The sequence below is a fragment of the Pseudophryne corroboree genome, chromosome 11, assembly GCF_028390025.1.
Source record: "Pseudophryne corroboree isolate aPseCor3 chromosome 11, aPseCor3.hap2, whole genome shotgun sequence".
NCBI lineage: Eukaryota > Metazoa > Chordata > Amphibia > Anura > Myobatrachidae > Pseudophryne > Pseudophryne corroboree.
This window is the reverse complement of record NC_086454.1, coordinates 277,332,806-277,346,449: the sequence shown is the minus strand read 5'-3', so window position 1 is coordinate 277,346,449 and position 13,644 is coordinate 277,332,806. Positions and strand designations below refer to the sequence as shown.

General features: G+C 40.8%; 2 pseudogenes; one reads left to right on the top strand and one right to left on the bottom strand.

Moving 5' to 3' along the window:
• Positions 1 to 2,190: 2,190 nt before the first annotated feature.
• Positions 2,191 to 2,309, bottom strand: LOC134971206 (5S ribosomal RNA; annotated as a pseudogene).
• A 608-nt stretch (positions 2,310 to 2,917) lies between these two features.
• Positions 2,918 to 3,036, top strand: LOC134971174 (5S ribosomal RNA; annotated as a pseudogene).
• Positions 3,037 to 13,644: the final 10,608 nt, after the last annotated feature.

Below are 13,644 nucleotides of genomic sequence, written 5' to 3'. Positions count from 1 at the left end.
AGAGAAGGCTTTTGATAAGGTCCTTTGGCCTTTTATGTTTGCAACGCTACGCAGATTCGGCCTGGGAGGAAGCCTACTAACTGGTATTCGCACTCTGTACTCTAATCCAACAGCGAGGGTTAGAGTGAATGGAAAGGATTCTAATACATTTGTGATCAGTAATAGTACCCGACAAGGATGCCCATTATCTCCTTTAATATTTGCAATGATGATCGAGCATTTGGCGTATTTGATACATGCTGATGCTGACATAAGGGTCATTGTTGTTGGGGACACTGAATATAAACTATCATTATTTTCAGATGATGTCCTACTCACACTTGCCTCTCCTCATCCATCCATCCATCTCCAAACTGGCCTTATTCTCATATTCTGGTATCGAGTTGTAGCTCTTTTAACAAATTTGTTTCACTCCCTATCTCTCTTAGCCCTTGGTCAGCATTATCTGGCCTCCCTATTGAAGGCCTGAATGCAAACGCTAATAAGCTTATCTATCACATTCTTAATGCGGCCATGTGTACAGTAGCTATATGTTGGAAAAATCCTGCACCCCCATTATTATGTATGGTGATGGCTAAAATTTGGTTTATTTCTACAATGGAGATTACCGCATCCTTACATGATAGATCTATTAACTTTGATATAATTTGGGAACCCTGGTTTACATATAATAAAACCTTTCTCCCTAAGATTTGAACTACTAACCTGTATAGCTTGGTTTAGGTTATACCTGCAGAGGAATCTCTTACTGGTTTATTTTTTAGGTGGGATTACTTGTGATTCTGTTCATCTGACTTGGATCAATGTTATCAAATCCTTGTTTTTACAAAATGTGTGTTATGTGTTTATAATATGCTGGGCAGTTAATCTGACTCTTCATGGTTGCCCCCTCCCCCCATTTTTCTTTCCCTTCCTTTTTTTTCTTTTCCTCTTCTTCATCTTCTGCCTCTTTCCTATTTCCAATCTTCAGTTATTCGACCTGTTAGGGTTTATATATAAAAAATGGTCGAATGTAAAGTACTTGATCCACATTTTTTAGTTATTATGTACCCAGTCTTTGGGTCTCTGTTCTGATATGTTGTATGTATCAAAGCTTGAGTGTCTGTACTTGCACATTCGATGTCTTCCAATAAAAATTAATTATTAAAAAAAATAGAAATAAATAAAAGTACACTGGTTCTTTATGCTGTAAAAATACTGGGGTCTTGTATTTGGATGTATACCGCACCGGTGTATAAAGATTATAGTAATGAATATACTAAACCAAAATGAACAGTTATAAGGAAAGCAACGTTTTCCAGTCACAGTTTGGCGGTGCACCCTGAGTCAATGGGGCTGCTACAGAAACAGAGAAGAAAAAAGAGACTCTTTTCTGGGCGCACTCTTTACTTTTTAAATAATAATATAAATGTTACATAGATAAGATAAGAATAAATCTAAGTATAAAATATAACTTTTATTAACATCTTGGAATAAAAAGATATATGGTCGTCAAAAATTAGGTAACAATCCAATGAATAATGGAATTAGTACAAAATTGTATCAATCCTCAATAACACAAACTTATGATGTAAGAATAAATAAATAAATGTTCAATTAATAACAAATCAGTGCTGAATTTAGTGTAATCTGTCCCGATTGTATCAATATAATAAGAATGCCAAAAAATTGATGAAACAGATGTAGAACCTCCAGATAATACTTGGGCAGTCGGAACAGAATAACCCTGTATATGTCCACCATCAAAAGGTACTTAAGTACTAGTTCCCACACTATTTGAAAAGGGGGACAGAGCAGATAGAAAAAAGTAACTGTGAATCTGCTGTCAGTGTAAAGGGGGCTACTCACGGGAGAGATGTGTGCTGAGCGATCTTAACACAGACCGCTCAGCACACATCTCTCACCCCGCTCAGCACAGCGCGATATGCTGAGCGAGGGGGAAAGCCGACGCGGGGCCGCTCACTTCACACAACGGTGAAGTGAGCGACCCGCTAGATTGAGCCTGCATGCAGCTCAATCTAGCATCGGCGATAGCGATGCGCGGGGCCACGCATCGCTATCGCTGGAGGGCATACACACGGCAGATCCGTGCTTAAAATCTAAGCAATCTAGCAAGATTGCTTAGATTTTAAGCACGGATCTCTCCGTGTGTACCCCCCTTTAGACTCTGAGCGTAACGGATCAATGTGAGCTCTACAACACTGGGTATTCCTCAATGGTCGCCCACTAGAGTACTGACCCAGCCCAACACTGATTAGCTTCCAAGATCGGACGGCTTCGGGCGTTTCCAGTGTGGTATGATAGTAGAGGATTTTTTTGCCTTTCCAGTGAATAGGGTGTTATCTAATTGCAATACAGCTATTATACTTAGTATTCTACACCTTTTTTCTTATATGAGGCGACGAAGCACCTTTTGATTGCTAGAAGATTCTCCTAGCATACATATGAGTAGATCTCATGGTCCTTTGTGACTGAGTATCAGTTACATTGACATAAGTATCTTTTTTCTCCTGACCTCAATAACGGAGCACTGGCAACATTATTGTTACATTTCATCTCTGATACTGTGTTTCCTGCACTAGTGTGAAGAATCCATTATCACCCATTATTGGTACTTGTTCTCATTGACTTATACAAAAAATCTTCTTTTAGATATTTTCCTATACGGATATGCAATTAGCACTGTAAAATTTCGGTGGGGAATTAATATCTTTGTTGATGCAATCACTTGTTCATTCCCCTTTTCTCTCCTCTTCTTTTCTTCTTTTCCATACTTATCCTTTTTCATGGGCTCTCACCATTGATTCAGGGATTATCCCTGTCTAACATTGGCAGCAGATCCATCTTTTTCTTTACACTAGATATTTTAGTGAACTCTCATCAGTGATTCCAAGAGCCCTTGCCATCATTCGCAATCCTCTACTATCATACCACACTGGAAACGCCCGAAGCCATCCGATCTTGGAAGCTAATCAGTGTTGGGCTGGGTCAGTACTCTAGTGGGCGACCATTGAGGAATACCCAGTGTTGTAGAGCTCACATTGATCCGTTACGCTCAGAGTCTAACACTGACAGCAGATTCACACTGTTACTTTTTTCTATCTGCTCTGTCCCCCTTTTCAAATAGTGTTGGAACTAGTACTTAAGTACCTTTTGATGGTGGACATATACAGGGTTAGTCTGTTCCGACAGCACAAGTATTATCTGGAGGTTCTTCATCTGTTTCATCAATTTTTTGGCATTCTTATTATATTGATACAATCGGGACAGATTACACTAAATTCAGCACTGATTTGTTATTAATTGAACATTTATTTATTTATTCTTACATCATAAGTTTGTGTTATTGAGGATTGATACAATTTTGTACTAATTCCATTATTCATTGGATTGTTACCTAATTTTTGACGACCATATATCTTTTTATTCCAAGATGTTAATAAAAGTTATATTTTATACTTAGATTTATTCTTATCTTATCTATGTAACATTTATATTATTATTTAAAAAGTAAAGAGTGCGCCCAGAAAAGAGTCTCTTTTTTCTTCTCTGTTTCTGTTAAAAATACAGGGGTGCAGTGAAAATAAAAGTACACTGGCCTTGTCTTGTATGTTGTAAATTTACAGGAGTGTGGTGAAAATATAGGGGTGCTGGCACTGTCCGCGGTTGCGATGTCTATGCCTGACCTTCACAAGGGATAGGAAGAGGAGGCTCCTACCACCATTTGCATGCCCTCTGCAAGTGCTGGGAGGACCAACGTCAGTCCAGTTGCTGATATTGAGATTGAGGATGTCACTGTAGAAGTACACCAGGATGAGGAGTACATGGGTGTAGCTGGTGCTGCAGAGGAAGTTGACGATGAGGATTCTGATGGTACCAGTAGACAGTTGTTGGCCATGGGCTGAAAAAGCCAATTGTCATGCCTGGGAAAAATACCAAAAAAGCCACCTCTTCCGGACAACAGGTGTCAAGCCATCTGTTGCCTTTGTCAATCCATAATAAGCAGGGGTAACGACGTTATCTACCTAGAAACACCCTCCCTTATACGTCACCTGCAGCGCATTCATCAATAGTCATTGTCAAGTTCAGAAAATTGGGTAATAGCGTAAGCAGTCCACTGACACCTAAATGATGTGGTTTTGTTTGAATATTATTTCTCTGTGAGGATGAGGATGTAAACACTAAAAGGGGGTAGAATATGAGGATGAGAATGATATCTTGCCACTGTAGAGACAGTTTATGTAAGGCGAGATTAATTGATTTTTTTTTGGTGGGGGCCCAAACAAACCAATCATTTCAGCCATGTGTGGCAGACCTTGTCGCTGAAATGATTGGTTTGTTAAAGTGTGCATGCCCTGTTTATACAACATAAGGGTGGGTGGGAAGGCCCGGGGTGCTGCTCCACTGCAGTTTAAGTCCAGGAGTGCTATTTACTGTCTGCTGTGCTGTATAATACCAGGGATGCTGCTGTACTTGATCTTAGGTTTAAATGATAGCCTAGAGCATATATATATCAACGTTAATTTTGACTTATTATTGATGTTCCACATTTTAGGATTATTGGGGGTAATTCCAAGTTGATCGCAGCAGGATATTTTTTAGCAGTTGGGCCAAACCATGTGCATTGCAGGGGAAGGGGGGGGGGGGGGCACAGATATAACATTTGCAGAGAGAGTTAGATTTGGGTGGGTTATTTTGTTTCTGTGCAGGGTAAATACTGGCTTCTTTATTTTTACACTGCAATTTAGATTGCAAATTGAACTAACCACACCCAAATCTATCTCTCTCTGCACATGTTATATCTGCCCCCCCTGCAGTGCACATGGTTTTGCCCAACTGCTAAAAAATATCCTGCTGCGATCAACTTGGAATTACCCCCATTTATTTAGAAGATGCACATTTGTTGTACAGGGATCTTCTTTTCCTAAGGGCTGCGTAGGGTTTTCGCAAGACCTTGCAGTGTTAAAAGAACAGAGTTTCAGTGATCTTGCACTGAGACACAAACAGTTACTGAATAAGGCCCAGTATGGGGTCTCATGGTGGCTTACAGCCAGGAAGATGTCTGGCTTGCCAGACTGAGGCATGCTGTGGGCACGGAGGTTAGTATTGCTTCCTCCCACAGTCCTACTTAAAGTATAAAATGAGTTTCGACTGTAGAATGGTAAGCTCCACTAGGGCAGGGGCTCAATAACAAAAAAATTCACTGCACAGTCGTGCTTAGTACTTTACGGAACCCGCCCAAACTCAACTTGCCCCATCCGGGGCTGCTGTAGGGGCTCATCTAAGGGGCTGCTTTATTTAAAAATAAAATTTGAATAAAATAAACAAGACACACAGGTATGCTCACATGCATGTAACTGGGACACACAGGTAAGCTCACATGCATGTAACTGGGAGCTGTGAAAAACAAAAATAAGACATCTACCACAAAATATGTAAATAAAAATGCAATTAAAGAAAATGGAAAAAAAGAAACTCACGAGATTTTCACAAAATAAGTCTCCAGACTCCGTGGAGGGGAAAATAACCAATCTTGATCCTGTGGTATACACCAGTTTATTTGCATCCCAGCATTAAATGCGAGATTATCTTAATACCTGAACATGGAGAAGGGGGTACAAATTTAGAGGCTTTGGCCTCTAGTTTTTCAGTTTGTCCATTAATGTTGTAATTAATAATTATATATTTGCTAGGTTGAAGTCCTTTCTGTTTCACACCATTATAGAAGTGGAGGTGAAAGCTGTGTTTTATTCATGATTGTGTGTGCCTCTCTAATTTTTAATCACCTTCTTGACACTGTCCTCTTCCTCTTGCCTCTTCTCATAATGTGAAAAGTGATAAAAGAAGGAGGTGGTATGTTTGTAGCTAGCTTGAGAACTTGGCAAGAGTTTTCCAGGGGGACTACCTGTCGCTGAAATGATGGGTACATTAAACTGTGCATGTCCTGTTTAAACAACATATGGGTATGTGGGAGGGTCCAAGACAATTCCATCTTGCATTTTTTTCCTTTGAATCATGTGCTCTTTGGGGCCTAGTTTTTAAAACTGCCATCCTGTCTGCCACTACAGTGCCACTCCTAGATGGGCCAGGTATTTGTTCCACCCTCTTGTGCCGCTTACTGTAGCTTAGTCATCCAGCGACCTTGGTGCAACTCTTTTTTTCTTTGCATCATGTGATCTTTGGGGCCTAGTTTTTAAAACTGCCATCCTGTCTGCAACTGCAGTGCCACTCTTAGATGGACCAGGTGTTTGTGCCACACACTTGTGTCGCTTAGCTTAGTCATCCAGCCACCTCGGTCAACCTTTTAGCCTAAAAACAATATTGTGAGGTGTGAGGTGTTCAGAATAGACTGGAAATGAGTGGAAATGAATGTTATTGATGTTAATAATACCATAGGATCAAAATGACCCCCAAATTCTGTGATTTTAGCTATTTTTACATTTTTTTTTTTAAATCGTCCAGCTCCAAAACCAAAACCCGAAAGGGTGATTTTGGCAAAACCAAACCAGATCCAAAACACGAGCGAGGATCCAGATCAAAAACCAAAACACAAAACCCGAAAAGTGTCCGCTGCACATCTCTAGTTCTGAGGCACATAGGTGTCCCCTCTGTGCCTTTTCAGCAAATATTCTAGACAGATGGGTGTTGAAGATCGTAGGTTAGGTTGTATAGGTGTGTATGTGCATAATGGCACTTCCGAACGTAAATGATATCAAAAGTAAAATCGCATTGAGAGTGTGTTTGTATAGGTGAATACCCAGCTTTAAATAGATGTACAATCTATGCACACGCTGCAGGTGAACTTTCAGCTTTTAAAAGGTTACTTTATCTCTCCTCTGTCTTTATGATGTGTAGATGTTATTAACAAATTCTTCCACTTCAACATAGCTCAGGATTCTTTCAACAGCAACTATAAAAATGCAAAAAAAAAATCTATATCTAGTGAAGTACGTTTTATTACATTAAACAATTAAAAACTCTTCCGTTCACAAAGCAATAAAAATGAATTTTGCGCATATGAACTTCTACTATTTCCTATACTCTGTGGATTTATACTTTTTTCATTGTGTTGTTTTTTTATAGCACCAAGTCTCACAATTTTTGTCTTGTTCTTTATGTTGGGAGGTTTGGGATCATCTCCGTATAGAGTAAGGAAGTAATAGATGGAAGCGCACATATTACTGTATTTATTTTTATTTATTTGTAAAAAAAATGTTGCCTCCCCTTTATCCATCACTAATCTGACCCAGAACTAGTTTTTTACAAGGAGACACATCTGTTATTGCAAATCATGTATTGAACTTCAATAAGTATAGACAATCTCAATCAATACATGCCTGCTGGCAAAATGAAGTAAGATTTCAATCCTCAGCCAGTGGCAATAACATTACTCTGTATCTAAAATTCATGTTCCTTATACACACTTTTGTTAAAGAATAAAACTCTTGTTTTCCCCCCTCAAATTAAAGAATTAAAAGACAGAGAGGAATGACCACTCAGGAATTTAATCGTTAATTAATGTCAATAATTTTTTACCTCCATACAACTCCACCTTCCCTTTCTTTCTATTTTTTTTTTTTTTTCCCATGGAGAAAAGATCCAGTATGAGATCTTAGATTGGAGTGTGTGCATAGCCTTCAAAAAAGTTAGTGGTTTCCAGTTATACTGTAGGAGAGATTGTGGTGACATGAACCTTGGATTGAAAAAATAACACTTTTTGTGTACTGTTAAAATCAGCGATGGCTCCTATTTACATTTTGTAAGGTGGTACAGATGGTGTAATGGATAGCATTACTGCCTCACAGCACTGGGGTCATGGGTTTGATTCACGCATGGCCCTACCTGTGTGGAGTTTGTATATTCTACCTGTACTTGCATGGGTTCCTCCAGGTACTCCGGTTTCCTCCCACAATCCAAAAATATACTGGTAGTTTACTTCAATTGAGCACAATCTCCTGAAATCATCTGTGCTTATGTGTATTTGTTAGGTGATTCCTGATGGAACCAATTCTGTTTGGAACTTTTTAACCAAAGGGCACAGAGTCTAACAACGGTAAGTTGTTTACCAGGCACGACTGCATAGGAGCTTGAACTTTGCTCCAACTCAAGCCTCTCAAATGTGTAGAAATGGAGAAGCTACTCATAGCAAACAATCATCTTCTACCTATGTATTTGATAAATGCTAATTATAAGTTGTTTGGTTGCTATGGGCAACTTCTCCACTTCTCCACTTTTTAGGAGGCTTGATACATCTCCCAATGAAGCAGTTGGGCAGGACACACACATATAAAGGTACTGAAGCTGACATAAAAAGCAGGCTAGGGCTCAGACTAGAAAGTGGTCCAGGTACTGGAATGAAGTCAGGGCTGGGTGTAGACAAACAAGTCACAGTCATAGTTCAGGACAGTCGCAGACAGAGTATACAGGACAAGGTCAGGGCAAGAGGACATCAAAGACAGGTCAGAGCAATAAAGGTCAGCAATGGGAATCAATCACAACAGCACACGTTAGCAGTTCAGTAATTTCAGGTGTGACAGAAAAATAAAATTGATCTGTTTCTGTTGTGCCTCAATTGGCTGTAATACTGGTCCCAAGCAGGGCCGTAACTAGGGGGTAGCTAAGGGGGCATGCGCCCCGGGTGCAAGATTTGAGGGGGCACCAAGGAGTTACAGAGGAGCAGGGTTTTTTTGGTGTTTTTTTTACCGGCAGTGCTGTGCTGCTCCAGTGAGACAGCAGACAGCTCCCAGGGCAATGTATCTGACCCACCTGTCTGCGCACAGCTGGCTCCGATGCTGTGTGAGTGAGCTCCAGTACCTGGGATCGCGCAATATTACTGCCTTGCCCCGGGTGACAAAAATCCTAGTTTCGGCCCTGTCCAAGTCTACAAATCCCATGGAGCACCTAAGCAATTTTATTGTGGGATCATGCTTCTAACAGTATTACAGTATAATCATATGATTGCTACAGTTTGTTCTATTCTCACCCACTAAATACATATTAATAAATATGTGGGTAAGATTATTAATAAAAACTTATTCTACTCTTAATTAAACACTTATAAAATAGCATTGTAGTCATATAACTGTCAAGTATGAATGGAAGGAGCAGGGTCATATCTAGAGAGGAGGAAGTCCATGTGCAGACTCCATCTGGGCCCCCTCCTCTCTAGCCAGCAGCACTGTAGAGCTCTTGGTGCCAGGGTCCTTAGGGCACCATAGAGCTGTCCCAGAGCCTAGAGTGCATGCACAGATCTCCAGGAAAATTGCGCACTGGTCATTTTCCTACTGATTTTCTTAATGCATATGCGTGAAACACCAGGAAAATGGTGTCGTGCCATGTTCCCAGTAATTTCTGCAGCACAGCAGAAGTGAAGCGGAATGCTGCAACCCAAGTGCAGTGGTGGCTTGGAAAGGCCCAGTGTTGCTGATCCCCGATGACAGGAAGGCAGCACACATACAGATGTAGCCACGCTTATCCATTATGCAGCTTGGCGTATTTTTGGCAATTCAGGCACAGCAAGTGTGCCCGAGACTAGTATGCGGGCGTGCATCTAAGTAAGCATGTCTATAGGAATACATGGGCAGTGTACGAATTTGCACCCACGCCTCAGCCCGGCATAAGTGCCCGTGCGGCAAAGCTGCAGGATAGATAAGCGTAGCTACATTTGTATTACATACATTATATGCAGGGGCATATCTACTATGAAACTAATGAAGCTTTACAGCTTGGATGCATGCTGCTTAGTACAGTTGGAGCTGCTGGGAGTTGCAGTCTAGCCCTGTGATGCGCGCTCTGTAATGCCGCTTTGGAAATGGGTCTTTCGCAGGTGCGATCTGGCATTGGACCCTTTCAGACTAGATTTCATCAGGGGTGGGGACGAAGCCAGCATCGGGGGACGGGTGCAGAGGCGGCACTGGGAGATGAGATAAGGTGACCCGGGAATTCATCAGTGACCCCTTTCACACTGCACACTGTGTCCCATGTCGGATCGATACCGGGTTATTTGTGCGGTGTGAATGGGGTATAAATAGCGTAAAACATGTATCCATTTTTTAACTACAATTCCCGACAGGAGGTGTCTAATAAAGTAATTTTGTTGGTGCTAAGCAGTGTGTGCTGTGAGGGAAAGAGAGTGCTGTGAGGTGATTAATGAAAGGGGGTGCTGTTAGGTGAATATTGAATGGGGAGAGTGCTATGTGAGGTAGACATTAAAGGTGGTGGTGGTGGGGGGTGCTGTAACAAGATCTGCCCCACAGACACTTGCCCTTTCAAACACTACATCTGCCCTGCAGTCTCTCTCACCCTGTCACTCACCACGTATGCCCCCAAAGACTCTCTCTACATACTTGTCCTGTCCCAGCAGACACAGGATGGTGGTAAGAGGCTCACCGTATGGCCAATTTTCAAGGACCCCAACCCACCAACCCATTCTCCGCCATTTGGGCTTTGAGGTCATTGCTGGGACAGCAAGGCGGCCCTTTGGACCTTGTTGGATCTTGCTCTGTTAATGCTGGCTTTAGGGCCCCAAAAATGTAGGCCACAGATACCACGTAAAATTATATGCATTAACCACATCCCCCCTACACACACATAACACACATGCAACGTGGTTGTATCATACGACTACACAAGTGCCTGTTTTCCCATGTATGCATTGGGCCCGTGTATGGCTTACCTCCCACAGTATAACCTTCGTAGTATGCCCAACATGGCTGCCTCATCTGGTACACTTGTGGATGAGATGAAAATACATGGACCTGATAGTTTTGTTGGTACCCTACTCTGAACGTTAGGATGCTGCAATCACCCCCTTTTTGTGTCATCTCTTCTAGGGGTGGACTATTCCACCCAGGGTAATCCTACCCAGTGCACCCAAGATGGCTGCTGCACCTGGTACCCTGTGAGGGTGGAATAAACAACCCATGGAAGCTATTACCCAAAATGCCTACACCAATCCTGCATTATGTTTACTCTATACATTCCAGGTTTTCATTTTTATGTCTGTGTGGCCTGTGTATTATTGCTGTAATAATCTTCTGTATTATGTTTATTGTTTTGATGTCTGTAAAGCGCCTTGAGTCCTTTTTGGAGAAAGAGCGCTATATAAATAAAATTATTATTATTATTACTATTATTAATGTGTGGTTTGGGCTGCAGTCCACAGACAGCAGCGCCACTGGTGCCAATTTATGCTACAACAATCTCTCCATCATCTCTAGTCTACTTGCATTATAAAGTTTTGTGTTTTTTTTTGGGGGGGGGGGTTGTGGAGGGAGAAAGGTTATTACCAAAAAAAGTTTTATCTTGTGACAGTATTACTCTGACTTTGCTTGCTGATAGAAAGTGTCAGCAATGCAACTATCATACTCTTTTCTCGCCAAATCATGTCGAAAGAATTAGTGAAACTTATACTCAAGACAGGTATCAGGACAAGATTACCCAGGGGAAATCAGCACCTGCCTTGCTGAAAGAAATTAGACACATTTGTCCAATTGCTAATCAGGTTGTTTCAAAAAGACAAAAAAAAAAAACCCCAGCACAGTTCACCTTGAGTATGTAACGGATACATTTTGATTTGATGTGACAAATTACTTCAAGAAGTTGAAGCAACAGCTGATTACCTTATCAGCTGCTCTAATGACTTACATGTATTTTAATTAAACGGACTGTGTAACAACATGTTTGCAGTATTTCATAACCTCTGTGTTTGTGTTCTGCCTCTTCCCCATCTTTATATGTGGAAAATATTAATAGCACAGTAGGTTTGGTTCTATTTAACATGTGTATTGCTTTTGGTGTGACAAAACTACAAGGTTTCATCTCAGAGATGTGCCAATCAAAGCATCAAATTTTCAACACGGTATTCAGTAGAGCTAGAATTTCATAAATGCATATGAGGTATGAATTACAATCTACTCTGTTTCAGGAAAGCAGAAAGCCTTCTTAAAAGAAATGGATATTGTAAAAAAAAAAAAGGAAAAAAAAAAAAGGAATTATCATTTTGATAGCGCCAATAGAAAAAAAAAATCAATTTTCTCCTATGATGCTATGTTATGAATAATGAGGACAAAATGAGATTTGTCCTGCTCCGCTGAAAAAAACATGTTCTTTTTACAATAGCATACTTGTTTTAAGGAGAATATATGTGAAGTTATTTCATGGGGATCAATGTTTAGGAACACTGTATGTGTTTTAAATTATTGGATGAATTTTGTATGCATTGTATATACCTCCCAACATGACCCTCTCCAGGAGGGACACAATGCTCTGCTCCAGGACTTTTCTCTTAGTGTATGATTGCCAACACCTGTGTTGAACAGGGTAATGGATAAGAAAGGTGTTTCAGCACAGGTGCCGGCAATCATACATTAAGAGGGAAGTCCAGGAGCAGAGCATTCTGTCCCTCCTGGAGAGGCTCATGTTGGGAGGTATGATTGTATGCATATGTTGTGCTATAGTAATCTATACTGCTGACATGTATGTAAAGCTTGCAGTAAAATATACTTTCAAAATTTAGAACTCATAGTAAGTAAACTATATTTTCAGGACATTGATATATGGGAGGGTCAAATCTAGCGGTCCTATTTTGTAAAAAAAAATACGATTTTGCTGGGGTATTTGAAGTAGAAGTCTCTGTAAAGGCAAAACCAGTTTGAATTTATAAGATTTATCTGGAAATTAAGGTCAGATAAACATTAGATGATGTGTACCCAGCCCGACATCGCTGCCTATGGGACCTGGCATGTGGCGAGTGCGTACAAACTTGCCAATGCTAAAGTCCGACAGGGGGTAAATGCTTGACATGCTTGCAGGATCATACATATCATGGGTTCACACTAGACAATGTACCCTATATATAATTCCGATCCGTGTTGTAATGATATATCATACGATATGTAGAGATGTGCGGCTGGTACTTTTCGTGTTTTGAGTTTTGGTTTTGGTTCTAATTCCACTTTTGTGTATTGGTTTTGATTTTGGATCTGGATGATTTTTGAAAAAAACATAAAAACAGATAAAATCACAGAATTTGGGGGTAATTTTGCTCCTACGGTATTATTAACCTCAATAACAATCATTTCCACTCATTTCCAGTCTATTCTGAACACCTCACACCTCACAATATTGTTTTTAGGCCAAAAGGTTGCACCAAGGTTGCTGGATGACTAAGCTAAGCAACACAAGTGGACAACAAAACACCTGGCCCATCTAGGAGTGGCACTGCAGTGTCAGACAGTAGGGCAGATATAAAAAAGGCCCCAAATAGCACATCATGCAAAAAAGAATTGCAATGAGGTAGTTGTATGACTAAGCCAAGCGACACAAACAATTGGCCAATCTAGGTGTGGCACTTCAATGGCAAACAGGAGGGCAGATATAAAAAAGGCCCCAAATAGCACATCATGCAAAGAAGAAAAAGAACTGCAATGAGGTAGTTGTATGACTAAGCCAAGCGACACAAACAATTGGCCCATCTAGGTGTGGCACTGCAGTGGCAGACAGGAGGGCAGATATTAAAAAAAAGGCCCCAAACAGCGCATCATGCAAAGATGTAGAAAAGGTGCAATGAGTTAGCTGTATAACTAAGCCAAGCGACACAGACACAATTGGCCCATCTAGGAGTGGCACTGCAGTGGCAGACTG